This window comes from Perognathus longimembris, chromosome 22 (assembly GCF_023159225.1).
Source record: "Perognathus longimembris pacificus isolate PPM17 chromosome 22, ASM2315922v1, whole genome shotgun sequence".
Taxonomy (NCBI): domain Eukaryota; kingdom Metazoa; phylum Chordata; class Mammalia; order Rodentia; family Heteromyidae; genus Perognathus; species Perognathus longimembris.
Window position 1 is genome coordinate 8416494 of NC_063182.1, and position 27668 is coordinate 8444161.

The following is a 27668-nucleotide window of genomic DNA, read 5'->3' on the forward strand; positions in this document are numbered from 1 at the left end:
GACTGAGAGAGGGGTGGAGGGGACAAAGCCACACCCCCCCACCCCAGGCCTTCCCTCCTCTCCCTCAGGTCTGCTCCTGGCCCTAGCACTCGGCAACAGGGGCAGGGCTGGGCACTGCCGCTCTGGGGATGACAGCAAGCGGCCGGGGTGTGAGCTGCAGCAGGGGATGGCGGGCTAGAGGTGGATTAGCAATTCCGAGCACTGGCTGCATAATTAAAAAATCATTACAGCAGGCAGGCGGGCAGAGCCGAGTGTGAGCTCACGCTTGGAGCGGGTGGGGACACAGCCCAGGCGCTCCCCCTCAACCCATTTCCCCAAGGAAAAATCCCACCTGCTAATATAATTATGGAAAAACACAAGCACAGAAATTCTGGTTTAGCAAGCACTAGTGCCTGAGAGCCCAGGGCGCTGCCTGGCCACTGGCACAGCTAGCGGGGCCTGAAACTGGCCCCTAGAGCAGCAAGGTAGACCGTGCAGAGCCCAGACTGACCTCCAGTCCTTCCGCAGCAACTCAAAGATGGGAAGGAACGGGGGAGGCCTAGCTACTCGGGAGGCCGACATCTGAGGACTGTGGTTCAAAGCCAGCCCAGGCAGGAAGTCCCTGAGATTCTCATCACTAATTAACTAACAAAAAACCAGAAATGGAGCTGTGGCTTAAAGCAGTAGAACACTAGCTTGTAGGCACAAAAGCTCAGGAATAGTGCCCCAGGACTTGCACCAAAAAAAAGAAAAGCCAGGCCCTGGTGGCTCACACCTGTAATCCTAGCTACTCAGGAGGCTGAGCTCTGACAATGCAGTTTGGTTCAAAGCCAGCCTGGGCAGGAAAGTCTGTGGGACTCTTCTCTCCAACGAACTACTCAGGAAAGGCCAGAAGTGGCACTGTAGACGTGGTAGAGCACCAGCCTTGAGCACAAAGCCCAAGGACTGGCAAAGAGAGAGACAGAAAAAAGAAAAGGGAAAAGATAAAAAAAAAACAGCTCCCCAAACCCAGGGGAAAACTACTCAGCTCTGTCTACAAATGGGGAAACAGGCTAAGAAACCTGCAAAAGGTCACTAGGTAGCAAAGCTGACGGGCAGGACATTGCACAGGGCAATGCAACATGCTAGGAGCTCAAGACCAACCCTCCCCTCCTCCTCAGCCCCACCCCTCTGTGGGAGGGGTAAGATTCTCCCTTAGGGTGCACCCCAGCACCCTCCCGACCGTCCGGGGCACCCTGTGGGGCTGTGTGTGGATCCTGGGCTCCGGTTCAGACGCCAAGTGGCCTGGCACCGCCTGGGTTAAGCTAGGTGAGCGGAGCAGAGCCGGCTCCCACCTTTGGCGGCCAGCTCTGGGGCACAGGCCCCCCGAAAGGTGGGCGCAGCCGCCATCCTCTGGGGCCTGGAGCGGCAGGGGCTACGCGGGCGGCAGCGGGCCTAATTAGGCGGCCTGGGACCGGCCGGGCGCCGGGTGTGCGCACGCCAGGGCCAGGGCGCAGGCACGTCCGCCTTGGCCGGGAGGCGGAGGGGAGCCGGGAGGCCATGGCGCCCGGAGCCAGGGTAGGCAGGCAGCCTGGGCCAGGGAGAGGCCGCAGCCTGGGCCTGCCTCCCCTCACTCCTCCGTGCCACCAGACGCAGCAATTAGAGGCTTTCAAAGTTTGTCCTTAATTGGTTTCATTTTTGCTTCATAAATGATTCATGGCCCTAGAGATCTGCAAGGCAGGGGGAGTGGCAGAGGGGAAATTTGGGGAGGCTTTTCACCTAGGGCCAGCGCCCCCCTACGTGAGGCTGGGGGGGGGGGGGCCACGGTCCCAGCCCAATGGATAAGAGTGCCCGGGAAAGCCTCGGGCAGGTGGGCCCAGCAGCAAAAAAATAAAAACCCAGATTTTCTCCATGGCGCGCTGGCTAATTAGAAAGTGCAACTTCTCTTCTGCAGACCGGAGCTCTGCCGTCCAGGCCTGGCCACCGCAGCTGCTGGGGCCTTGGGAGCTAGAGTAATAACCGCAGCGATAACAATAACAGCGGCAGCAGTAATAATAATGATGGTGAACACTGAAGGGGCGTTGACTGGGTCTGGGCACCAACCGAGAACACAGGCATTAGCTCATTACTACCTCTGCCCCAAGCCCGAGAGGGAGACGAACTGGGATGACTGTTTTACAGAGAAACCGAGGCGCTGAGAGATTATGGCCTGCCCTCCGACCTTCTGTCTAAGGCCCTAACTCCTCCTTCATATTCTAAGAGAAATAAGACCGAAGGGCGGACACCAGGAGCACTCTTGCCAGGTGTAGGGGTGAGGTGGGAAGGTCTAGAAGTACAGGAAGGCCTTAGAGGGCACCACGTGGCCCTACTTGTGCCACTCCAGCTCCGCCCCTCTTAACAGGCTGTGTGGCCCACCCACCTTTGGAGTGGGAAATGGTCTCTGTGGCATAGGAGACAGTAAGGTAACACTAACACGGGCGCCCACCTTCAGGGAGCCCTCAGTCTCTAAGACACACACAGTAAGGCTCAACAGAGAGCCTTGACCACTGAGCACTAGAGAAACATAGGGGAGCATACCTAACAGGGAGGGGCCAAACTCTTCAAGGGTGTGCCTCGTCGAACACCACCACAGCCTTCTGATCATCCCCACTTTCCCTAGGAAAGAGAGGGACCCCCCCTGCCCAAGGCCACACAGCTTGGGGACTCCAACCATCTGAAGGGCTCGTAGGCCTCACACCTCAGTGGCCTGGGGGGCAGGGTGGGAAGTTAGCATCCTTCACCTTATCCCAGGACCACAGACCTCTTGCCTCGACCATGACCCTTCCTTGTCTGAACAGAGTACCCCCACATTCTCCCAGATACTAGCTCTGATCCAGCTGAAGCTATGGTCAGTGGCATTGAAAGTAGACTGGAAGCGGGGGGGGGGGGGGGGGAGCGGCACTAAGCACACTGGGACCCATGGGGTACTGGGCTCTCGTCTCATTCCATTTAAATCTTCTTGAATAAATGCGATGGTGGGGGAAGCCCCTGAATGCACACAGGGCACTGGTACTATGTCCGTAAGGGGCTGTGGAGAGGGAGGGAGGCGGTGGCAAAATGGTGCCAGGTTGGAGGGGGACGGCTGTATTCCACGGCCCCTCCTCCTCCGAGGCGGAGCGGCTCATTTCAGGGCCCATCACCCTCACCTGGCAGAGAAGGAAGGGTGCGTGTGGAGCTGCCATAGCAAATCCCTAGCCCACTGGGCTGGGTGGCACAGCCTTACAACTTGTGCAGATCTCTGTCTCAGCTGTCGTGTCCTCTTTGCCCTCTGGAAAACACTTCGGTGGTTCTCCTCGAGAAAGGAGCTCTGGGAGAAAGAAGTAGACAGCCGTGCAGCGGTCTGTGTTGGCCGGGGCCCTGGAGAGACTGGACTCGGCGCGGAGCGGATGCTGACAATGGCTTGGTGGACATCTGCACACGTCGGCGGGTTGAGCTCACAAGCTCCGCCCAGCCCCGGCTCCAGGCCAGGACTCAGGTCCACCGGCCTATCCCAGGGTTCCAAGCTGGGTCAGCGGGGGCCCTACACCTGCCCACGAGAAGCTGCATTGCATGTCTGCGGCACGTCAACACTGACGTCAGCAAGGCCAGCCAGGCACGCAGCCCCCCACCTCCAGAACCACCGGTTAATTAACCTTTTCAAATTAACTTCCCAAGCTGGTAAGCAAGAGGACCCCTCGATGAGGTAGATGTGGGGTGCGAAGTGACCAGGCTGGAGAGGTTTGGGGCAGTCAGGTGTTTCCCAGTAGTTGGGCTTTTGTTCACCTGGTGACCTGATGGGCTCCTCAGTCGGGAAGCGGGGGTGCTCAGGGAGACCCCTGGTCTGCTCAGCTCATCCTGCTGCTCCCACCTCCACCCCGATGCCCCCAAACCACAGCAGGTCTTGGCATGGACCGGTAGCCGCACAGGCGCTGTAAGGCTGAGGAGGCTGGGGCTGCGGCGTTCTAATTTCCCAAGGGGGCTGAGATTAATTAGCTCGCACACAGGCGCAGAGAGGGAGAGTGGGAGCAGGGGCAGCGGCGTCGGGCGGGAGCTGGCTGGCGCTCCCCTCTGCCCGCCGCCAGCCCAGCAGGCAGCCAGGCGGCCTTGACAGCCTGGGTGCTCTGAAGGTCAGCGGCCAAGCTGGCTGAGCCAGCAGACTGGCACAGTGTCCTTCCCAGAATCCTGAAGGCTGGAGGGATGGGAACCAGGCCAGTAAGGGGGGGGGAGCCCCACCTCCACAGTGTACAGAGGGGCTAGATGCTCTGTCCACATCATCTCGTCTCACGCTTCCAGCAGCCCAAGGAGAGAGGTACCACAATGCTCCCATTTCACAGACGTAGATACTGAGGTGCAGACAAACAAGGGCAGCAGTGACTGGAGACAGTACAGGCCGGCTCGACTCCAAGTCCACCCTGCCTCCGGACACGCGTGGGGCGTGCGCCAGGTGAGCACAGGAGCCCTGAAGGGCACTGCAGGACTCACTAGGGGATCTGTGACTGCCCTGGGCCACACTTGTCTACCACAGAAGGGGCAGGGCCCCAGACACTTCACAGATGAAGAAACTAATTAGAAAGGGGGCCAGTACTAGGGCTCATGCTTGAGAAGGTAGCTCACTCAGAAAAATGAGAGTTGAGGATTGTGGTTCAAAGCCAGCCCAAGCAGACGGGGGGGGGGGGGGGCGGGTGTGTGTGTGTGTGTGTGTGTGTGTGTGTGTGTGTGTGTGTGTACACACTCAGGGCTCGAGTGCTGAACTTTTGCTCGAGAGTGCTCTAACCCTTGTGCCACAGCTCCACTTCCAGCTTTTTGGTGGTTAATTGGAGTCTCACAGACTTCCCAGCCAGCAGTGTGGAACTGTAATCCTTAGATCTCAGCCTCATGAGTAGCTAGGATTCCAGGCATGAGCTAGTCTTGAGCAAAAAAGGATCAAGAGACAGTGCCCAGGTCTGAGTTCAAGCCTCAGGACCATCACAAAAAAAGAGAGAAATGGGGGGAGGGGGAAGGAGGGAAGGAAGAAGGAAGGAAGGAAGGAAGGAAGGAAGGAAGGAAGGAAGGAAGGAAGGAAGGAAGGAAGGCAAGCAGGCAGGCAAAGTGATCTGAGGCAGAGCCCAACCTTCAAGTAAAGCCAACTTGACTTGGGAACTTTATTTTAATCTTTTAAAAATTATTATAAAGGTGCCACACAGAGCGTTTCTAGTTAGGTAAGTCAGGTAAAGAGTACATTTCTTTGTGGACAAGGCCATCCCTTCCCTCACTTTATCCCGGTTTTTCCCTCTGGCCCCCACCCACAAGTTGTATAGTTCATTTTCAACATACTGCATGTGTAACTTGGAACGTTTTAGTGAGCCCCCAAGGGCCACATGGAGCCTGATGCTGCTCTCTTCGGTTAGGTGGTAAACTGACCAGAGGACCGGGGGAGGTTTCTGCTGATTGCCTCTGTGTACTAAAAAGGAAGTGCCTGCTACTACTGCAGGACTCCTCAGGAAGAAGAAAAGTCCTCGGCCAGGTGAGGGGTGGGACTCTATGCACGGCCCTAGATGCCTCTCCTAAGCCTGGTAATGGAGCCCACGGGGACATCGGCTGGAGACAGCTCATCCTCACTAAGCCTAAAGGGTCAGCAGTTCCAAGGCCTTTGGGTTCAAGCCCCAGGACTGCTATGGGCTGGACATAGGCAAGGACCGGCTCAACTGCAACCAGAATTCACCCTATGACTTCACGAGGTCGGCCTCCCAAGCACAGGCTTTGGAACCAGGGTTCTTTCTTCTCTCCCAACCCTGCAGCAGCATAGGGGAACCACATACACGTTTCTCAAACTGGCTAAGTCTATGCCCCCTTGTATGGAATGCAGGCAATGAGCCCCAACCTGCCAGGATGCTGAATGCAACATACCTGAAGCTCCGAACCTGGCTTGCAAGAGGTGCTCAACAAATGACAGCATCACGACTCGATAGGGGGCAGGCATATAGGGCCGCAACAGAGTCCGTCCAGTGAGAACAAACTCTTTCAGCCACCCCTCCCGTTAGACCCACAGCCTCACGTACGCTGAGCATACACCCCACCACGGAGCCACACCCCCAGTCGTGCCATCTACTTTAGATCCTGCGGCTTTAAGACAGATGAGGCATGTTCCCATTGTACAGATGGCAAAAGTGAGGTCAGAGTTGGCAGACTGACCCATAACTGCCCAGAAAGTAGTGACCAAGTCAGAAGTCTGGGCTTGTTCAATCCAGGGTCTCGCTGGGTAGCCATTACTGTTCACATTCCTGGGCCCCTCCTCTTCCTTGCCTGTTCAGAACCTTCATAGAGGCCCAAGATGACTTCAAAATCATGACGCCTATGCCATTGGACTCCACTTTCTTAGGGAAGACAGCATGCTACCCAGTACAGGAGAAATGGCTGTACCTCCAGTTCTGCCTGTTTAAGTTGGACAGGCTTTAACCCTAACAAGAGGAGAGCAAAGACTTACAGAGTCTCCGAGGGAATCCCTCCAACCAAGACCAGCTCTGTGCTCACTTTGCAGGGCTGTGGACTAAGACCCAGGGCATTATGGACAAATTCTAAAGCCCAGGCTCACATCTGCAATCCTAGTTCCTCAGGAGGCCGAGATCTGATGGTTCAAATCCAGTCAAGTGGACAAGTCTGAGACTCTTACCTCCAATGAACCAGCAAAAAGCCAGAGATGTGGAGATGTGGCTCAGCCTTGAGCAAAAAAACAGCCCCAAGTTTTTAAGCCCCAATACTGGGATGGGCATGCACACATCAAGGTGCCGCTTGTACATGAGGGCAACCCTGGGTAATGACAGACTAGGGAATCAAGAGGACAGAGCGAAGTCGGTGCCCGGATAATGAGGGACAACTCCTAGGGCATGACCCACTTCATCAGGGACCACATTCCTGGCCCAACCCCCGCCAGGCCTCCACCGGTCACAGCCCCAGCCCAGAGCAGGGAGAGCGGGTGGCCACTCAAGCAAGGCTCCTGGGGAAATGGGTTTTCAACAGTACCCCCCACCCCCGCCCCTCCAGCCTCTCTTTTCCAGCAACACTGCACCCCCCCCCCACATTGACCCACCCACTACCTCTGCCTGAGCCACAGTTTCCCACCCTGGAGGACAAGGGAGTCCCCAGATGGGCCCTCGGCACCCCGGTGACCTGCCCCACCCCACGCCGCGGAATCACATTGCACCAAGAGAAGCCTAACCGCCAGCCTTTTGTGGCACCTTAACCACACAGAGAACACGTCTGTGTGCAGGTGCTCCGTGGCCTCATTTGGTGTGAGCTCTGGGAAGCTGTGACAGGAGGGAGACAGAGCACTGTGCGGCCTCCCCTCAGGAGGCCCACCCACGGGTGACTGGCCTGGGTAGGCGCTCACGCGTGTATAGGTGCTAGCGTTAAGGGACCCGCACGCGCACAGCCCGGTCTGCCGGAGGGTGTGCGGAGCCGCGTGGGATTATGTGTACTGTGACTGGCTGTTCTGTGTGCCCGGGGTGTGCTGTGTGCAGGGTGCGTGAGTGTCTGTGCTCTGCCTGCCAGGCCGCAGGGCCTCGTGGGGCGGCTGGGGATGGGGTGACTCACGTCTCCTGAGCTAATCCTGCCACCCGCCCGCCCAGCTCACCCTGCTCTGCTGGGCTCATGGCCGCCAGCGCTCGAGGTGGAGGGGGGAGGAGGCGCGGGCAGACGCGGCGGGGAGGCTGGCTTGATAAATAACCTGCTGCTTCCCCAGGCCTCGGAAGGGAAGGCTGCGACTTGGAAGAGGAGGAGGGGGAGGTGAGGGAGGCCACCGTGGCCCCCCAGGCTCCGGCTGCCCTGGCCCCATGGCCCAGGCTGCAGCTCTGGTTCCTGTTTCATCGAAACCTGAGCTGGGAAAAGCCTATCGGGTCATCTTGCCTGTCCCGCCAGCCGCCAGGCCCAGGCAAGCTGCCCCTCAGGGGACAAGCCTGAAGCCTGCTCGGTGGGTGGGTGGGTGGGCGAGGATATTTCGGTCCAGACTAAATGCAGCTCCAGGTCTCTGTGCACCCCTCAACAGTTGCTCCCAATCTTCCCTCTTCAGAATTGAGTAAATCTAACCCCTAACCTCCCCCCCCCACACCCCCGCCCAGCAAAGCCCAAAGCTGCTCCCTTCCTCATGGCCACACCCATCTGAGGAGATGGGGAAGGGGGGGCCCCCACTGCACGATCTTAGGCCAGGGTATCCCCTCTCCCCATCACTCATCCCAGGGCCCGGGGGGGCTGCTGAACAGATCTGTCAGCAGCAGACCACAGGACAACTCACTTGGGGTCCCTTGATGGTGGCTGCCAGGCTGAAGGGCCCCTCCCCACTGCACACAAACAGCCTCAGCGCTTATCAACTCGACCCCCTCCGCCCTGCCTGTTCCTTGCCCAGGCCGGGCAATACCAGGCTCCTCCAATCTGCCCCAGCCGGACCCTGGCCAGGAAACAAGTTGTGCCAGGCTGAGGGGGTGGGGGGAAGCATGACAGCTGCTATTTCCTGGAGGCCACCGTCGGGCACCATCTAGATTCCTGCCTGGCTCAACGATTCCCCCAAGAGCCTCTCCCAGGCTCCAGGCTGAACCGGGGTGGGGGGGGGGGGAGAGGGTTCCCCTTCCCAGCACCATCTCAGATGCAGCCAGGCTGGTCCACTCCTTCACCGCTGTGGTACTGGCAGAGGGCATCGGGCCGAAGCAGCCTCTAGGACTGCAGAGGGTGGCAATCTCTTTAGGGCTCAACAGGCCAGGAGGCAGCCTGGGCTTCCCTCCTCCAGCCTGCCCGCCCGCCTGCCCGCCTGCCCACCCGGCTGCTTCCCCCAGCCCCACATGCACCAAATTCCCCACATGCCTGTCTGTCTCTGACAGCTCACGCAAATACTTGGCTGCGCGGGCACCCGCTGTTCTGAGCCCGCTGCGCCTCCTCCCTGTCTTGGGGGGGGGGGAGAGTTCTGCAGACACAGCCAGGGATGGGAGGGGACCAGCGCTCAGGAGCTTGGGGAGGGCAGTGGGGGGGGTGGGCAGGGACAGAAGGGTCCAGACTCAATTCCCCAGCACCAAACCTTAGGCCCAGGCCTGGAGACCTGGGAGGCCACACTGTGAGCTAGTCTGGCTGGGTGGCAGCTGCCAACGCCCCCGCTGCCCCCCCCACCTCCCGGGAGGACCTTCCGGAGGCCTCCCACTTGCCTCTGCCATGAAACAGCATCTGCTGGCCCCACCGCAGCAGCTTGGGATAGCGTGGAGGGCACGAGGCTCCAGGGGAAGGCTTGAAAACTGGCACCCTCCAGCCCTCCCACCGTGCAAGGGGCACACCTGCCCAGCCGCCATGACCTCAAATGGGCTGTCTCGGGAGGGGCTTCTCAGCCCCCACACTGTTCCCTGTCCTGTTCGCCTGAGTTCCTTCCCAGAAGAGCAGTACGGACAACGCTTCTGGAAAACAGCTGAGATTTTTCCACTGGACCATGCCTCACTGGCCAGCTCCTTACCCCCCACCCACGTCATCCCTGCGCCCAACCGCACCCCACCTCATTTCTGCAGCCCAGTATTTGCCATTTGTTTCAGCACCCACAGCATCAGGCACTGTGTAGACCTGAATGAATGACTGGCACCATTTTGCAGATGGGGATACTGAGGTCAGGAAAGAGACCCGAGTGCTAGAGCTTCCACCCTATGCTTTTCCCAGAGGAAACTGACTCAAGTCTTACCCTTTGTCCACTAACCACCCATCCCGTGTCCTGCTTAGACGTACCAAGTCAGCCCCCCACCCCCACCCCACCCCCCGACTCGAGGGGAACAGGCTGAATAGCCAGGATTTATTGTGAGTCGAGGTCCAGATGTCCTCTGACGCTTCTGGACTATTCTCCATAGAGTGCGTGGGAAGAAGCCCGGCCTTACGGTCCCCGCGACACCGTGCGGTGGATAAAGCGCCCTCTCCCCATTGCACAGATGGGGCTGCTGAGGCCCCTAGGGGAGGAGAGCTGCAGGCAGCCATGAGTCAGAGGGGGAGCTGGGAAGGCGCCCGGACCTGCCGGCTGTCGCTGGAAGCAACAGCCTGCATTTCCTCCTCGCGCTGGTGCCTGGGGAAGCGTGGGCAGCCGGCAAGCGGGGCCGCAGGGAGGACAGCCCCTTGCCATCCCTCCAGGGGTGGGGCCCGGCCTCCCCCGCCCACCCCCCCCCCCCCCCGGGCAGAACTGGCATTTCTGTCACAGGAATAGACTAAGGGGTGCAACCTGTGTGACTCAAAAAAAAAAAAAAGCTCTTTCTCCCAGAGCCTCAGTGTCCCCGAGCCTCAAACAAGATTGAAACGTGGCCATTCATGCTTGCTTCCCACAGAAAAAAAATACCAGACTTCTACGATTCTAGAATCCCAACATGACAAGAATGTTGATTTGCGAATCCTTCCATTCCAAGTAGTCTATGACGCTAGGTTACTGTCACTGAGAATTCGGTGTCTTCAGGAGCTCATTTAACCAATTTCCCACGTAGGTTTGGGAGAGAGAGGTGGAGTCGGAGAGGAGCTGGGTTCCCCAAGCCCCTCGGGGTCACCAAGTCAGTAGGAAATGGCATGAAAAGGGGTGGGGGCTGTCGCTTGGTCTCGGGGGGACAGCCTACCTCCTCTGGCACACACAGTCACGAAGGCCACAGCAGGGGGCCTGCACGGAAGCTGAGCGTGGGTGGCTGAGGGTTTGGGCGCTCAGGGGGAGGGCCCGTGTCAGGCCAGGGCTAGTCTCCCTGCTTCTCAAGTTCCAAGCCAAGCTCCACGCTTCATCTTCCTGTCTTCACCACCCACTGCTTCCCTCATCCCGCCACAGCCCCTCAGCCTCCCGGGCGGGCCCTGCTTCAGGCCAGCTGGCAGCCAGCCAGGGCGAAGACTTCCCCAGTCCATTTGCCAGATGGAAAAACTGAGGCCCACGGAGAAGCCAGGAGGCACCCCGCTGCTTTGGCCAGCAGCCTCTAATGGTCCCTGGCATCTGAACTCTGCGCTTGACCTCACTTTCCAGAATCCTCTCCTGGGCCATTGGGTGTCCACATCCCAAGACTGGCCAGCAGCACACCCCACTGTGTCCCTTGAGAGTGCTCTCCCCCCGTCAGATCATTTGATGTCCTCCTTTACTCACCCAACTAGCTAACCAGCCCATCTTTCTGCAGCAGGTGAGGCCTGCTCCCAGGGGCTTGGGGCCTGAGGAGAGGCAAGGCCGGGAGGGATTCTGTGTGCCATGCGCTATGCAAGTGCAGGAAGCACCAGAGGGACCAATCCTGGCTGGCTTCGTGGTATTGGAAGCCTGGCATGGACTCTGCCAAAACCCAGTCCCACTTACCAGTGGCAGGTTACCAACTCTCCAAGCCTCAGTTTCCTCATCTGTAGATAGAGATGCTAACAACAGCAGACTCCATGGGCTCCTGTGGGGATTAAGGGAGCAAAGGCCTGAAAGCTGTAAACACCATGGCTGCCCCGGTAGGGGCTTGAGGAGAGCTAGCCATTATCACCGTCACTGTACGATAGATGACCTAATGGCAGTATTGGGGGGGCAGTGACTGATTCCAGCTAAAGCTCTTCAAACACTTAGCTTGGTGCCGGGCAGGCACTGGGATACAGGAAGGAAGCGCTGCCACACCCCCACGTCAGGAGACAGAGCCCTGCCTCCAGTGACAGCACGTGTTCCTGGTTGGGGAGGCTTTCTGCATACACACAGGTGCAAACACTTCGGGGTGCCTGTATGCCTGAGCGAGGGCCCTGATGTCCAGTGACACCTGGAACACGGCTGCTCAAGCCCTTGTCACTTCCATCCTACCCCTAAGGGACTTGAGCAGAGCGGAGGGACTGTGGGCAAAAGCAGGAACCAGGTCTGGTGGAGAGAAGCCTGGAAAGATTTTATTTTTTTTGCATAGTTCTGGCCACCAGTTTACACGCCTAGGTTAGGTCCCTGGATGGAGGTCGCCGGGTGTCAGGCCGCCCCCCCCACCACCATAAGCCCAGAGCAGCAGCACCAACAAGGGTTGCTGGGACGGGGCGGGCGGCCTGGGGTGAGAGGAGGTCACAGGCTCAGGAGGGCGCGGTGGGCCCCAGGGCCATGCGGGGTCTGCCAGACAAGGGAGGGTGAGTACAGGGCTCCCCAGGGGCCACCGGGCAGGCCTGGCTCTGCCCTGCTGGGGCCAGCAGCTGGAGGGGAATAAATATAGCGTGGGGCGTCCCAGCCACATTCCTGGGAGGCCAGCGTGCCCGCCGCTCTGAGCAGGGCCCGGAGCCGGGGCCGCCACTGCCCTCTTCCCAAACAAACAGAAAAATAAATAAAACCAGCTCTCAGGGCCGGCCGGCCCAGCTGGGGGGAGATGGCAGGAAGGGGCGGAGGGGGCAGGACCAGTTGCCGTGGTTTCTTTTCCACTGGGTAGGAGAAGGCCAACAAAAGAGGAAAATGGAGGAAAGGGGCAGGAGATGGTCTGGGCAGGGGAGAGAAGCACGGGAGAGGGGGGGATGTCACCGTGGAGGGGTGGGGTAGGGAGGTCAGGAGGGACAGGTAGAGCAAGGAAGGCCAGGCGCTGCTGCTGGGACTGGAGCCTCTAAGTTAGTAATTCAGTGACAGGGCTGGGGGGCGGGGGGAGCAGGCAGACAAAGAGGGCCATGCGGGCCGGGGCAGGGGGCCAGCTCGGAAGGGCCATGAAATATTAAAGAGCCTAGGCCATGAGTGACAGAGGTCACAGAAAGCAGGACACTAGCTAGTGAGGGCTGAGGGACCCCAAGACAGAAGGCTGCCCCTCCCAACCTCGGTCACAGCCAGTCTCCCCAGCTCTCTTGCCACAAGCCTTCCTTTCTTTCTCGCCATGGACAGAGAGGACGGGAGAAATGGGGGGGGGGGGGTAGGGGGGGCCTGAGGAGATCAGTGACTGGAGGGAGGCCGCTGCGGTTCCCTCTTCCCTTGGGGTGATCTGTGGCCTCCCAGAGCTGCCGCCAGCCACCCTAGCAAGAAAGCCGGGAGGCCTGTCAGCACAGCGCTGACCCGGGGGGCCTCCTGGGGAAGAAGGGGTACACAGCGCGCTTCCCCTTCCCAGAACAAATCAGCGAAGCCACCACGTTCCTCAGAGCCCCACCAGCAGAGGGGGAAGACGGCTCCACAGCTCAGCGGAGCCAGCAGGTCAGCCCCACGCCCCATTCCCAGCCGGTGACCTTGCTAGTCTCTAGCCCCCCAACCCGTGTCATCAGCCCTTCCCACCCCAGGCTTGGTGTAAGGAAAGAGGGCAAACAATATGCAGGAAAGCAGGCAGCTAACCCTGTCACTCACCCCAGGTCAGTGTTCCACTAGTCCCACTTCACAGGTGGGGAAGAGAGACCCAGGGAGGCAAAAGAACGCACCAAGGTCACACACCTGGGAAGGAGCGAGCTGGAGCACTGAGGCGGAGTATAATATAAGCCGCAAGGCTCCGCTCGCATCCTAGGCACGGGGTGGGGGGGTGGGGTGGGGGTAGGAAGGCCTCACCACTCTCAAAGCCATCTTCTAGCCCGGAGTCCCAAAAAAGGATCACTAGCCCATGGCTAGCCTGGGATATATACGGAGGTCTTGTTTTCTTTTGCTTTGCCAGTCCTGGGGCCTGAACTCAGGGCCTGAGCACTGTCCCTGGCTTCTTTTTGCTCAAGGCTAGCGCTCTACCACCTGAGCCACGGTGACACTTCTGGCTTTTACTGTTTATGTGGTGCTGAGGAACCGAACCCAGGGCTTCATGCATGCAAGGCAAACACTCTACCACTAAGACACATTCCCAGCCCCAGGTCTTGTATTTTTGTGTGTGTGCTGGTCCTGGGGCTTGAACTCGGGGCCAGGGTGCTGAAGCTACTAGCACTCATCACTTGAGTCACAGCTCCACGTCCTGCTTTTTGGAGCTTAACTGGAGATTGGAGTCTCATAGGCCTTCTGACTGGCCTCAAACTGTGATCCTCAAGACCTCAGCCTCCCAAGGAACTAGGATTACAAGGGCAAGCCACAGTTGCCCCACTGGAGGTATTGTCTTAAAAGAATAAGGGGGAGGGGAGGGGAGGCGGAGGAGGTGGAGGAGGAGGAGGAGGAGGAGGAGGAGGAGGAGGAGGAGGAGGAGCTGGGAATATGGCCTAGTGGCAAGAGTGCTTGCTATGTATACATGAAGCCCTGGGTTCAATTCCCCAGCACCGCATATATAGAAAACAGCCAGAAGTGGTGCTGTGGCTCAAGTGGCAGAGCGCTAGCCTTGAGCAAAAAGAAGCCAGGGATGGTGCTCAGGCTCTGAGTCCAAGCCCGGGCCTGGCAAAAAAAAAAAAAGAGCTGGTGCCTGTAATCCTAGCTACTCAGGAGGCTGAGATCTGAGAATCACCATTGGAAGCCAGCCTGGGCAGAAAAATCCGTGTGAGACTCTCATCTCCAATTACCCACTCAAAAACTAGAACTGGTGCCATTACTCAAGTGGTAAAGCGTTAGCCTTGAACACAAAGAGGCTCAGGGACAGTGCCCAGGTCCTCAGTTCAAACCCCACAACTGCCAAAAGCACCAACTTTAGCTAACTAAATGCAAACCGAACGAGCCACTGCCCATATTAGACACCTTGTGACCCGTGCACGCACCTAAAACTGGTCTTGTGAGGCACCACTTATGGTCCCATTTCAAAGATAAGGGAAACAGAGGTGTGTAGAGGGAATTTGCCATCCATCTAGCTAGACTGTGACAAAGCCAGGATTTGCCAGGCCTGATGGACCGAATCCTACTGCTTCTATACACGTGTCTGGGTGGGGCAGAGAAAGGGAGGGGGTGGGGGGGACCCACTAGGAGAAGAGCTTAGTGATCCTTTGGCTTCTAGGACTTTCACCTAGAATAGACACCATGGAGGGAAAAAAGAGAAAGGAAAAAGGTCACAAATGCTATGCTGGGGGAGGAGTAGCCAGCAAATGCTCTGGATATAGAAGGCTCGGAAGAGCCTGTGGAGGCCCTAGTTACGTACTGTGTGACATGGAGGCCTATCTACAAGGACCATCCTGGTCTGCAGCAGTCTCTGTACCGGGTAACACAAGACCCCTCTCCCAGCATGGAGAGACTAAGGTTGGTCTAAGGGCTGGCAGAGCCCCACCCTCCTGGTCCCCTGGGCTCCAGGGCCAGTGATAGCAGGAACTAATCACCCTCCCAGTCCCCCCCCACACCTGCCACTGGTGAAAGGTAGGTTGGGATCTCCCCCCTCCCAGTCCCTGCAAGCCCAGAGGGAGGCCAGCATCAGAGGCAGGAAATGAAGAAGAATTTGCGATCTAATTGAGCTGGCGGGGGATTAGGCAGCAGAATGCAATTACTGGGTCTGGAGCTGGGCCAGGGGCTCTGACACCCCAAGATGTAGCCTTGCCCAGGTGACCTGGCCCAGCTATTCTCCTGGCCAGAGACACTCAACTAGGGGGTGGAGGAGTAGGTGGGCCAGGGTTGGGGCCACACTGCCCTTGCTCAGCATGCGGAGCACTGCAGGGTTCTAGTCACATGGAACACTCAGAAGCAAGAAGTCTTCCTGGGAATTCTCCCCCAGGAGAATCAATAACAACCCCACGGGCTCCCTATGAGGAGCGGCGACAGGCTGTGATCATGCATGTGCATACATGTTTACGTGCTCCCAGATAAGCCCTACACGTTCACAGTCACCTGCACAGGGATGCAGACACACAGCTGTGGTCCTCGGCTGCCACTGGCTCCACCAAAGGGGAGCAGCATAAAAAACACCCATGACCTTAAAATCCTTTTATTTCTGTAATCACAGGCTGCCATCGCCGTGGATACGCGCTGTCACCCTGGCCCCAGCCTGCTTCCCTCCATGGCTTCCAAAACTCCCCGCAGGCAGGCAGGCAGGGAAGCTGCCCAGTTACCTCAGGGGGGAGGGGATGGGAGAGAAGGCGACAAGGGAGAGGATGGAATGGAAGGGGATAGAAAAACACACACTTAATTGGGACCACAAACAGCCAGGTAGGGAAAGACTCAGAAAGAAGAGATCCAGGGAGAGAAAGGAACACACTGCCAACAGCCACCAAAGACACAGACCACTGCCTACACATCTCAGATAGATGTGCCACTTCTAGACTGGTGAGGCTATTCAAATGCAGACACACACCACTCAGGCAGGTTTATAAGCATATACAGATGCACACCAGTCACCAATTCAAATTCTCCACAATTCCAAGCACACAGAAAGCACAACATACACACACACACACACCCCACTTCCAAGACTGACGGGGCCATAGCTAACTTTCAGATACATAATCTCAGCTTCATACGTAACTGTGGCATGGACATATAAAACGCAGCTAACTCACCTGATTCACAAAACAAAACCATGCACCTCACACCTCAGACTGCCACATCCTGAGACAGGCAGACACATTGTACACACAGATTCACAGCCCCTAGCAACCCAGAGACCTATGTCCTGGGTCTCTTGCACACACACAACCCAGGTTCTCACAAGGTAGACCAACAGACTCGTGGTGGTGCCAATCTTATCTCTGCCAGCTGACAATACCTCTGGCTTTAGGGGGCAGGTAAAGGGCTGGAGATTTGATTCCTGGGTCTTGCGGGGGGGGGGGGGCGCCCTCTTTCATTGCCAGCAGCCTGGGAGGGCGGGCTCTGCGCTGGGGTGGGGAGGCAGACGGCAAGGGGGGAAGTAAAAAAACTTTAGTGGGATATTCTTGTTGGGCAGTAGCGCGTGAGTAACGGGGAGGTTTTTTTTTGTGGTCTGGTGAGTTCCAGCTATGAGTGAAAGTTTAACTATTAATACTCTTAATCAAGAACACTTACACACACACACACACACACACACAAAACCACACAGAGAGAGCCCAGGCATGGGAGCAGGTGTGAGGGGGACCCAGGAAGCTCTGGGGTCCCTGGGGCTTGAACTCAGGGCCTGGGCATTGTCTCTGAGCTTCTTTTGCCCAAGGCCAGTGCTCTACCACTTGAGCCACAGCTCCACTTGTGCTTTGTGGTGGTTCATTGAAGGTAAAGAGTCTCACAGACTTTCCTGCCTGGGCTGGCTTTGAACGGAAATCCTCGGCACTCAGCCTCCTGCGTGGCTGGGATTACAAGTGTGAGCCACTGGCCCCTGCTCCGAAGAAGAAGATTTGATACTCAGTGGCTGGCTGTTCAATACTTACGTATCAAGCCCATGAATGAATACTTGAATTGTATGTAAGCAGTGAGCAATGACAATAAGTGGAATAGTAATGGAGCCTGCCCTGTCCTTGGCCAGTCAAGGCATGCTCCGGAGCACTGTTTGGGATTAATTCTGACTAGATGGTCACCCCACCACACACAAGGGGCCTTGAGAAAAGCAGTCTGGGTCTGGCTCCCCCACTCAGATTCCCATTCTTCACTTTAGGAAGTCAGCTGATCTTATCCCAGCCCCATTCCTCTCTCTCCTCCCAGGGAGACCACAATCTCCCTCAGGAATACTAGGTGGACTCTTAAAGAGGGTGGGATACTTGATTCCCAGAGCTTGGTTCTTTAGCCAAATGCAAGCCTGCCCTACACTGCAATGGCCTGTTTCACAGGAGACAAATGGGTAGAAGGTAGGCAAAAACCTGAATGGGGTAACAAAAAACTGAGGAAGTAGCTGGGCGCCAGGGGCCCTGAAACCTGTAATCCTAGTGACTCAGGAGGCTGAGGTCTGAGGACTCAAAGCCAGCCAGGGCAGGAAAGTCCAAGAGATTTTTATCTCCAATTAACCACCAGAAAACCGGAAGTGGCGCTGTGGCTCAAAGTGGTAGAATGCTGGCCTTGAGTGCAAAATTCCAGGGAGGCAACCAGGCCCTGGGTTCAAACCCCAGGACAAAAAACAACAACAAACAAACCGCCAAAACAATAACTGCATAGCACAGTGGGAGCCCTAGCGGGCTGCAGTCACCCCCTCCCTCCTTCTTCTCTCCCCACCCTCTGCACCACCCAGCCCAGCCTGGTGGACATTCCAGGCCTCACGTGATTAAAATGAAGGCCAGTGGCCCTCCGGTAAGTCAACAGGCTCCGTCGGGGGAGAGATAGGAGGCCCAGGCCAGGGTCACCTGCTGAGCCAGGAAAACACCCAGGCCCCAACACACACGTAAATAAGGCACCAACTGCCGGCCAGCCGGCCCGGCGAGGGTCTGCCTCCGCTGGGCGAGCGAGGGCCGCGGGGACCGAGGCTGGGGCTGGCCAGGGGCTTCCCCTGGAGTCCCGGGTCCCGCCAGGATGGAAGGGAGACAACCACCCAACTCACGTCGCCGCCGGGGAATGCAAGGGCCAACTTCCCTCAGCTGTTCCCACCCCTCCCCAGGGCAAAAATCAAACTGTCACTCCCTCCTTCCCGAGGAGAGAGAGAGAGAGGGCAATTTCCGTTCTGGAAGGGGGGTGACAGCTGCAGAGCGGGCCACCCCCCTCCCCAGCTCCACTCTCCTCGAGGGAAACTGCTAAATCAACACCGCGCCGCGGCAGGCGTCTCACCGCGCGGGCCTCCGCGAGAGGGGGTGTCGGGTCCCCACGCCGGGGCGTCCGGTGGGTCTGGGAACCGCGGGGACTGGGCTCTCGGGGAGGAGGGTCGGCGCTCCCCACGCCGCGCCCCCCCACCCCCCCCACGGCTCCCGTCCAATTAAACGCGCCCCGCGGCGGGGCCGGCCCCCGCCCCCGCCCCCACCCCGCCCCCGCGGGCCCGGGCAGCTGAGGTGGCGCCGGGCGTTCAAATCGCGCTCCAAACAAGTCCGCAGCGGCCGCGCTCGCGGCCCCCGCCAGGCGGCCCCAGCGGAAAACTTGAAAGGGACTCTGTTTGCCGGCGGCCCCGGGGCGGCTCCGGCGGGGGCGAGGGCCGAACGATCGCCGCTCGCCACCCCCCCACCCCGCCCCCCCACCTCCGCGGCGCTTCCTGAGCGAGCGAGCGAGCGAGCGCGCGGGGGTGGGGAGCCCCGGGCGCAGGGCGGCCCTCCCGCAGCCGGGCGGGCAGGCGGTCCCTCCCTGTCAGCACACCCCAACCCCGAGACGCAGGCTCTCAGACCACCCAGGGCTCGGGGGACGGGGCGGGGGGGGGGGGTGGGCGGCAAAGTGGGGCGCGGTTGCCCAACCTTCAGTGCCCCGTCCCCCGGAGACCCCCAGGGCGCGCAGGGTCTTTCCGGATTAGTCACTCCGGGAACCCCCCCACCCCCCCTACCCATTCACCCCCCGAATCCCCGCCGCCCTCGGCCCCAGCCAACTCCGAGCACCCCTCGCGATTCTCCCAAGAGGAGGGAAAAAAAAAACAAAAAACAAACACCGCTCCCTCATGGGGCGCTCCAGCTCTTCTGACAGGTCCCAGGAAGCACCCCCCCTTTAAAAACCGGGGTCCCCTCGCTCGGGTCTACCCTACACGTAAACAAAGCCAGACGCACCCGGCCGGAAAGCAGCGCGATCCGGGCGAGGACAACTTCCCCCCGGTCAGAAAATTAACACATTCCTCCCGCCCGGGGGCTGCGGGGAGAAGGGGGGCCCCCCCCCCGCTCGGGACGGACTTGGGGGCTCCAGGCCGCGCCGGGGCGGCGTGACGAGAGCCCGGGACGCCCGCCTTCCCCACGGCCCCGCGGCTGGGGGGGACCCCCCCCCATTCCCCGTCCCTGGCTGGGCACACTGCTGGGCACACGCGGCGCTGGAGGGCAGCCCGAAAGACCTCCCCCCCACCCCAAGGTGGGCGAGGTGGCGGGGCACGGCGGAGGTGGGGGTGATTGATACTGGGGGGGGGGAAGGAGGGAGGTCAAACTTGATCAGCCCGCCGGCACTCGGCGGGCAGCGGGGGCGCGAGCCCGGCGGGGGGGGAAATGCACCGGCGGCCGCCGCCTCTCCCATGTGGAGGGGGAGGCTCGGCCACGCGTGGCGGCCGGGGACGCTCCGGCCAGCCACGGGTCGTCCCCCAAAAACCCCGAGCCGCGAGCGGGGCTCGGGCGTCAGGAGCGCGCGCCGGAGACGACCAGGCAGCCGCCCCCGCCCACGGAGCGGCCGCCCGGCCCCGAGCCCGGGACCCCCGGCGACCGCGGCTCCCGCGGCGGCGACCACCGCGGACGGGGAGCGCCCCGGTCCCACCCCACGGCTCCCGCGCCCCGCCTTCCACGGCCCCCGAGAACCCCTTTTTTTTGTCTGAACTCAGTGATCTGCGACCGAGCACACTGCGGCTGGGGAAGGCTGGGGTACGGCGGCTGCCACCGCGCGAGCCCCGGCGCGAGGTCTCTCCCGGGCTCCGGGGGTTCCGCCGCTCCGGCCGCGGGCGCCCCGCGCCCCTCCCCGGCACGGACCCCTCCCGCCCCCCCCCCCGTCGTCCCTCCTTCTCCGCACCTGAACTTCGGGGGAACCCGCGCCGCCAAACTTTCCGCCGACTTGCTGCGAACTCCGGCCCCGGCCGCGCACCGAGAGCCCCGGGGGAGGAGAGGGAGGGAGGCGGGGAAGGGGAGGGGGCTGGACCGTGTGGGGAGGGGGGGGGTCGGGGGAGGGCCGTGGCCCGACACCTACCGGCCCTCCGCGTCGTCCGAGCCGCCGCCGCCGCCGCCGTCGCCGTCGCCGCGAGGCCGGGGGGAGGGGCGGGGCGGGGAGCCGCGCTCCGCTCCGGGCACCGCCGCCGCCGCCGCGCGCTCCGCTCCAGTCGCCCGCCGAGCCGGGGTCCGGAGCCGGAGTCGCGGCGCCGCGGCTGGCCCGAGGCGGGGAGGGGGGGGAGCCCGCAGCACCTGCCCCTCCTCCCCCTCCCCGCGGCCCAAATTAAAAAACAACAAAAAGCAACTAATCACCCCCGAGCGGAGCGGAGCGCGGCAGGCGGGCGGGCGGGCGGGGGGCGCGGCGTGCGGCGCCCGGACTCAGCGGGCGGCGTGCATGGCGGGGCGCGCGGGCTGGGACGCGGGGCCCGGCTTGGCGGGGCGGGTGTGGGAGGAGGGGGTGAGGCTCCGCCGCTGCCCGGGCTCGGCTCGGGCGCCTGCTCTCGCCGCCACCGTCGCCGGCGCCGCCGCCGCCTCTACATCCCCGCTCAGGCTCCGCCGCCTCTGCCGCCGCCGCCGCCGCCGCCGCGCGCCCGCCCGGGCAGGAGCTCTGGATGCTGCCCGGGGGCTGCCGGCAAAACCCGGACCGGACTCGCCGCTCCCTCCTCGCGCCCCCCCCCCCCCCGCCCGTCTCCTCCTCCCTCCTCCCGCCGCCTCCCTCCCTCCCTCCCTCCCAGCGCCGCTCTGGCCACTTGGACGCCGCAGGCTCGGAGGCTGGAAGCCGCCACCACTCCGCCTCCAGATGCCCGCGCCCGGGCCGGGTCTGCCCAGGCTCAGCTCCGCCCGGGAGCCCCCCTGGCACCTTCTTCTCGTGCAACTTTCCGGGGGGGTGGGGGAGTGAGGTGGAGTACGAGGGGCGCCCCTCTTGGAAGCGATGCCTGGGTTTGGAGACGCACCTTCCAGGCACGTCTGCCGCCCTCTGGCCCCCACCGTGCTAGCTGGGGCGATCGGGAGCGCGGGGGTGGGGTGGGGGGGAGGCTTGGCCGCGCCTGCAGCTCAGGTGCCCCGCAGAACCGGAACGCCTAGCCCGGTGTTGACAACCTAAACGCCTGGACGCGGGTTCAAAGACACCCCCCCCCCTCCAGAACACTTTCCCCGGATCCACCGAGAGAAGGGCAATGTCGATTCCTGTCCCCATTGCACAGAGAGGGAAACTGACCCCAGAAAGGACGCTTTTGTCTTTTAGGAGGTGAGCGCCAGCCTAGCCGAATCCTGGGACCCAGGCCGCTCCGATAGGGAACCGTGACCCATGAACTCGGTGCCTGAGACCGTACAGCGCTCCATAGGAACGAATGGGGGGAAAGCAAGAAACCTCAGCCCTACCAGAATAGGCGCCCAATTGTGGGAGGGTGGGGCAGATTTGGGTCTGCATATCTTCGTCCTTATTCCATCAGCGCTCCCTCCATCTGCCCAGCTTGGGCTAATCCTATGGCTGCAGATGTCTTCGCAGTTATCCATAGAGAGAGCCCCGGGCTCGCATAATCCCAAACTGCATATAATCAATCCCAAAGTGGAAGTTCTCCAATTCGCTGGGATTCGGGATTCGTGCGGGCGGGTTAGCAGCCAGCAGAAAACGCAGCCCCCCAGACCTGAGCTAGGGAAGGGGAAGGGTTGGGACTGTTGGGGAAGTGGGCCCAGTGTTAAACGTTACAGCATGACATCGATTGGGGTCCAGATAACAGGGAGTTAACTGCCATGACCCGATAGGCTTCAGCCACGCTAGGCCTCCCTCTCGCTGCCTCCTCTCTCCCCTGTGGGGCCTGGCCATCTCCCAGCCGTGGTGAAGGCCAGAGAGCTTAGGTGTTTCTAGAACTGAGGCTTCAAGCTGAAGTCCCCAAGCCTTTTCTATAGGAGAACTGACCCTAACCCAACTGGGAGTGGGCATAGTGTCAAAGGACAGACTTCATCTGGAATATGTAGCCTCAGCTTTCACTCCTGACATTTCAGGCCATAAGAAGTGACTCCTTGCACTGGGAATAGGGCTTCCCGGTAAAGCACTTGCCTAGCACGCACAAAGCCCTGCGTTCGATTCCTCAGCACCACACACATGCAAAAGGCTGGAAGTGGCGCTGTGGCTCAAGTGGCAGAATGCTAGCCTTGAGCAAAAAGAAGCCAGGGACGGTGCTCAGGCCTGAGTCCAAGCCACAGGACTGGCAAAAAAAAAAAAAAAAAAAAAAGTGACTCCTCCCAGACAGAAGAAGTGACTCCCCTCCACCCCCCCACACTTGCTAATCCTTCCCTCTAATGTTGAATGGTCTTTTCTTGCCTACAGTGTGACACAGTGTCAAAGAATGGCTCTTCTAGGGTGGTGGTGAGCTCCTCTCCTCTCCCCTCCAGCAGCCTTCTTCAGAGCCACTCTTGGTAAACATACCTTGTGAGTAGAAACGAGGTGCTTGCTCTGGGAACACAATTTTAAAACTGCGAAGGCCCCCAGATGTTCACTCCCACGCTGCTTAAACACACATCTGGGCATCAGGCACTGTTTGGCACTGACCCTATAAGGAAAAGGGGGGCATGGCCGGGATGCCCCAGCACTTAATTTTGGGGGAAGCTGAGGTGCAGATGGGGTGCCTATCCCCTAAAAAGCCTAGAACTTCAGAGGTGAAAGTATCCCATAGAGCCCAGATGCCTAAGGTCAGTGCAGAATGAAGTCCAGCACACCTGTAAAATGCTCTGTTCTAGGAGCCCCACCTTAGGGAATTCCTATTAATTATCCACTTTTTGAGACCACTGCCCCCCATCCCGACTCCAAACTCAAGGAGGCTGCAGACACCAGTAGTGCTCCAATGGGGATGGTTTCCTCCGCAAAGTGATGACACATGCCTGATCCAAGTTAGGGAGTAGAGGGCTGGGGATATGGCCTAGTGGCAAGAGTGCCTGCCTTATATACATGAGGCCCTGGGTTCGATTCCCCAGCACCACATATACAGAAAACAGCCAGAAGTGGCGCTGTGGCTCAAGTGGCAGAGTGCTAGCCTTGAGCAAAAAAGAAGCCAGGGACAGTGCTCAGGCCCTGAGTTCAAGCCCCAGGGCTGGCCAAAAAAAAAAAAAACCAAAAAAAAACAAGTTAGAGAGTAGAGGATCTTGGAGTTTCCACTTCTAGGAATTAAGTACTTAGAAAGGGGTTGGAGGCATGGCTCAGTTAATAGAGCACTAGCACACAAGTGAAAGTGTCAGGTACTGAGTTCAAGTCCCAGTCTTGGACCTTAACAAAAAAGACATCTAGATCCTTACCTATTCAAGATAGGAACAAGAGAGTAGAGTGTAGGCAGGTTATCCATATGGAAAATGCAACATGTAGGGGTTGGAGGCATGGCACAAGTGGTAGAGCACCAACCAATGAGCAAAAGCATCAGATACTGAGTTAAAGTCCAGGTCTCAGACACACACGCACACAGAAATACAGCATGTCTAGAAAATGTCATGGGCAAGCTGTCCACATAGACTTCTCTATCACAGATAAGCGAGAAAAGTGGAGAACGTCTAAGAAGGATGGGATGGGGATCTTTGCCCCTCTCCCATGAATGGAGATTATCTTGGCCCACTATTCCCCACCACCACCGAAGGAATATTCAGCTCAACATTGTTAAACTTTCTGCTGAGTTTTCAGCCAATCAAATCAAATTTCAAGGTAGGAAGTAAGTTCTGGCTTCATGGTAGAGTGCTTGCCTAGCATGCATGAAGCCCCGGGTTCCATTCCTCAGTACCACATAAACAGAAAAAGCCGGAAGTGGCGCTGTGGCTCAGGTGGTGGAGTGCTAGCCTTGAGCAAAAGGAAGCCAGGGGAGCTGGGGATATGGCCTAGTGGCAAGAGTGCCTGCCTCGTATACATGAGGCTCTGGGTTCGATTCCCCAGCACCACATATACAGAAAACGGCCAGAAGTGGCGCTGTGGCTCAAGTGGCAGAGTGCTAGCCTTGAGCAAAAGGAAGCCAGGGACAGTGCTCAGGCCCTGAGTCCAAGGCCCAGGACTGGCCAAAAAAAAAAAAAACAAAAAAGGAAGCCAGGGACAGTGCTCAGGTCCTGAGTTCAAGCCCCAGGACTGGCAAAAAAGAAATTGTGTGTGTGTGTGTGTGTGTTGTTTAAGGTTCCAATCCACTGCATCGCTTATGCTAGGTAAACTCTCAACCACTCTGTAGTATCAGAAATAGCTTTTATTTTTGTCAGTTGTGGGACTTGAATTCAGGGCCTGGGTTCTGTCCCTGAACAACTTTGCTCAAGGCTAGAGCTCTACCACTTTCAGCCACAGCTCTACTCCCAGTTTTGTTTTTTGTTTTTGTTTTTTTTTTTTTTTGGCCAGTCCTGGAGCTTGGACTCAGGGCCTGAGCACTGTCCCTGGCTTCTTTTTTTTTTTTAATTTATTTTTATTTATTTATTTTTTTGGCCAGTTTTAGGCCATGAACTCAGGGCCTGAGCACTGTCCCTGGCTTCTTTTTTGCTCAAGGCTAGCACTCTGCCACTTGAGCCACAGCACCACTTCTGGCCATTTTCTGTATATGTGGTGCTGGGGAATCGAACCCAGGGCCTCATGTATATGAGGCAAGCACTCTTGCCACTAGGCCATATCCCCAGCCCCTACTCCCAGTTTTTTTGTTTTTTGGGTTGTTTTTTTTTTTTTGCCAGTCTTGGGGCCTGGACTCAGGGCCTGAGCACTGTCCCTGGCTTCTTTTTGCTCAAGGATCGCACTCTGCCACTTGAGCCACAGCGCCACTTCTGGCCGTTTTCTGTATATGTGGTGCTGGGGAATTGAACCCAGGGCCTCCTGTATAAGAGGCAAGCACTCTTGCCACTAGGCCATATCCCCAGCCCCTACTCCCAGTTTTTGAGTGGTTCATTGGAGATGAGGGTCTCATGGGAACCTTTCTGCATGGACTGACTTTGAACCATGATCTTCAGATCTCAGCCTCCTAAGTAGCTAGGATTACAGGCGTGAGCCACCAGCACCCTGCAGAAGTAGCTTTCATTTGGCTTACTTGTCTCCCCATCTACTCATTATCACCACCTATGACAATTCTGAGGCTGAGGGTCTCCCACCTGCTGGAAGCCTGAAGCCGCTCCTAAGTAGGTAACTGTTAATAACAATGATAGCCAATGTCTTTCTGAATGCAGCTCAGCCTATGCTAATTGCTTCCTGTGCATATTTAATCCTCAGGTTTCCTACACTTGCCCAGTGTTACGAAGTAGCAAAACCAGAATTTCAATTTATACTCTGAGAAATTTTCCACAACCACCTGTTTCAGCTAATGTCCATCATAGATTAAAGCGGCAATGACTGGAAATGGTGTCTGAGGGGGAGTATAGGATTTAGCGTCTTCAGGCACTGATGGCTCCTATATCGAATCCTACTCAGGAGGGTGAGAGCTATAAAATTTGAGGTTGGAAGCTAGCCTACACAGAAAAATCCTCTATTTCCAATTAACCAACAAAATGATGTACTGGTGGTTCAAGTGATACCGCGCCAGCAAGCGCTCCAGCCCAGTACTGGCATGTTCTAGAAGCAGCAGCGCTCTATGCATGCACAAAGATGGCCAATCCTCACTTTAAATCTACCCCCTTGTGGGCCATGCTGCCCTCACCGGTGTCACAAAGTGCGGGAGCAGGGGTGCTGGCTGCCCTGCCCACCAGAGCAGAGTGCGGAACCGGCGTCAATGCAATCACCCTGGGCGGTGAGCTGGGCCAGCCTTCCAGCACAGCCAGAAGCAGGAAAGAAGCTCGGTGCACATGCACAGTACTGTGGCCTTGGGTCTCACCCTCGCGCTCATTCCAGTCCTTAGGGTTCCTTCACCCCCAGCCCGAGGCCTGTGAGAGCAACACCGGAGCTGGCGCACTGAAGGGGCAAGTCAAACCAGCCGGCTCTGCGTCCCGAGTGGCCCAGGCTTGCCCCCTCCTAAGAAATCCGTTTGGTGGCTCCCACTTGGCCTTGATCTGGGTAAACGGGAGGAGGGGAGGGGAGGAAGGGGACTGCAGTTCTGGGACAAAATGCCTATGAGGAAGCAGATAGCAGCAGTCCAATCTCCCCATTCTAGGACAGCTACACACATGCCATAGATGACCACAGACACAGCCCCACGTGCTCAGCAAGAACAGGGACCTTGTTCTGTCTGTGCAGGGACATTCGGGGAGATGTCACAGCCATGCAGTAGCCCTGGGCTTCTCTAGGTACCATCAAGTTTCCATTTATTCTAAGGCACCAGGAAGAGAAAAGGAGAGGCTGTGGCCCAAGGGAAGGACACTGTGTCACCTACGTGCAAGTCCTGGACCTGGCGGAGGGCACCTTAGCCTGAGAGAACCCAGCTGGGCCTAAAGGGGCCCTGCCCGAGGCCTGCAGGCCGGCTGGGGGTGGAGGGTGGGGCTCAGTTTCCTCTCACTCTGGGGCCCCAGCAGACAGAGCAGGGCTTTAAATACCCTTCCCACGGGGACGTCTGAAAATAGGCTCATCTCTTTCTTCACCCCAGGGGCCCCCCAACACTCCTGCTAGCAACATGGAGACTGCCTTCTCCTTCAGACTTGGGGAGCCTGGCTGTGCCTGGGTGGGCCCAGAGATGAACTGTTCTTTGAACTGGTGGGACTGGTTCTGTGTCTAGCCGCCTGGGCAGTCACGGGTTGCCTGCTAGGCTCGGGAGGAGGGAGGGCTCCTCCGGAAGGGGCCCCTCGTAAATCGTTAACTCCCCTGGGCCCCACCTCCAGTCGGGACTGCAGCCCACAGTGCCCACCCAGGGGCCCGAAGGCAAAGTTCAGAAGTCAGAGCCAGAGGTCTCAGCACCTGGGCAAGTACTAGAAGGGGGCGGGAAGTGCCAGTTAGAGAAGGCCCTTCCTCTGCATTTCTCCCTCTAGTCTGCCCTCCAGCCTTCCTGCTGCAACCCTGATCTTTGTCTCTCCAGAGGGAAAAAGCTCAGCACTCCTGGGGGCCTCCGGGCCACCCCTAGGCAGGTCTCAGATACTTATGCCAGTCCTGCCCACTCCACAGTAAGAAGTAGATCTTGAGGGGGCTGGGGATGTGGCTTGGCGGTAGAGTGCTTGCCTGGCATGCGTGAAGCCCTGGGCTCAATTCCCCAGCACCACATAAACGGAAAAAGCTGCAAGTAGGGCGGGGGCTCAAGAGCCTTGAGCTGAAGAGCTCAGGGACAGAGCCCAGGCCCCTGAGTTCAAGCCCCACGACTGGCCAAAAAAAAAAAAAAAAAAAAAAAAAAAAAAGAAGTAGATCTAGAGTGAGG

General features: G+C 58.7%; 1 protein-coding gene across 2 annotated transcripts in view; it reads right to left on the reverse strand.

The window, feature by feature from the left end:
- Window positions 1–20470, reverse strand: part of Cxxc5 (CXXC finger protein 5) — a 32979-nt gene extending 12509 nt beyond the window's left edge. Inside the window, exon 1 of one of the 2 annotated variants that reach the window (XM_048331134.1) lies at window positions 20438–20470. The gene's annotated coding sequence lies outside the window, so the exon portion shown is untranslated. Of the gene's footprint in view, window positions 1–20263; window positions 20392–20437 lie in introns of those variants that run through there. The other variant, XM_048331133.1, reaches the window with a different exon arrangement.
- Between the last annotated feature and the right edge of the window lie 7198 nt (window positions 20471–27668).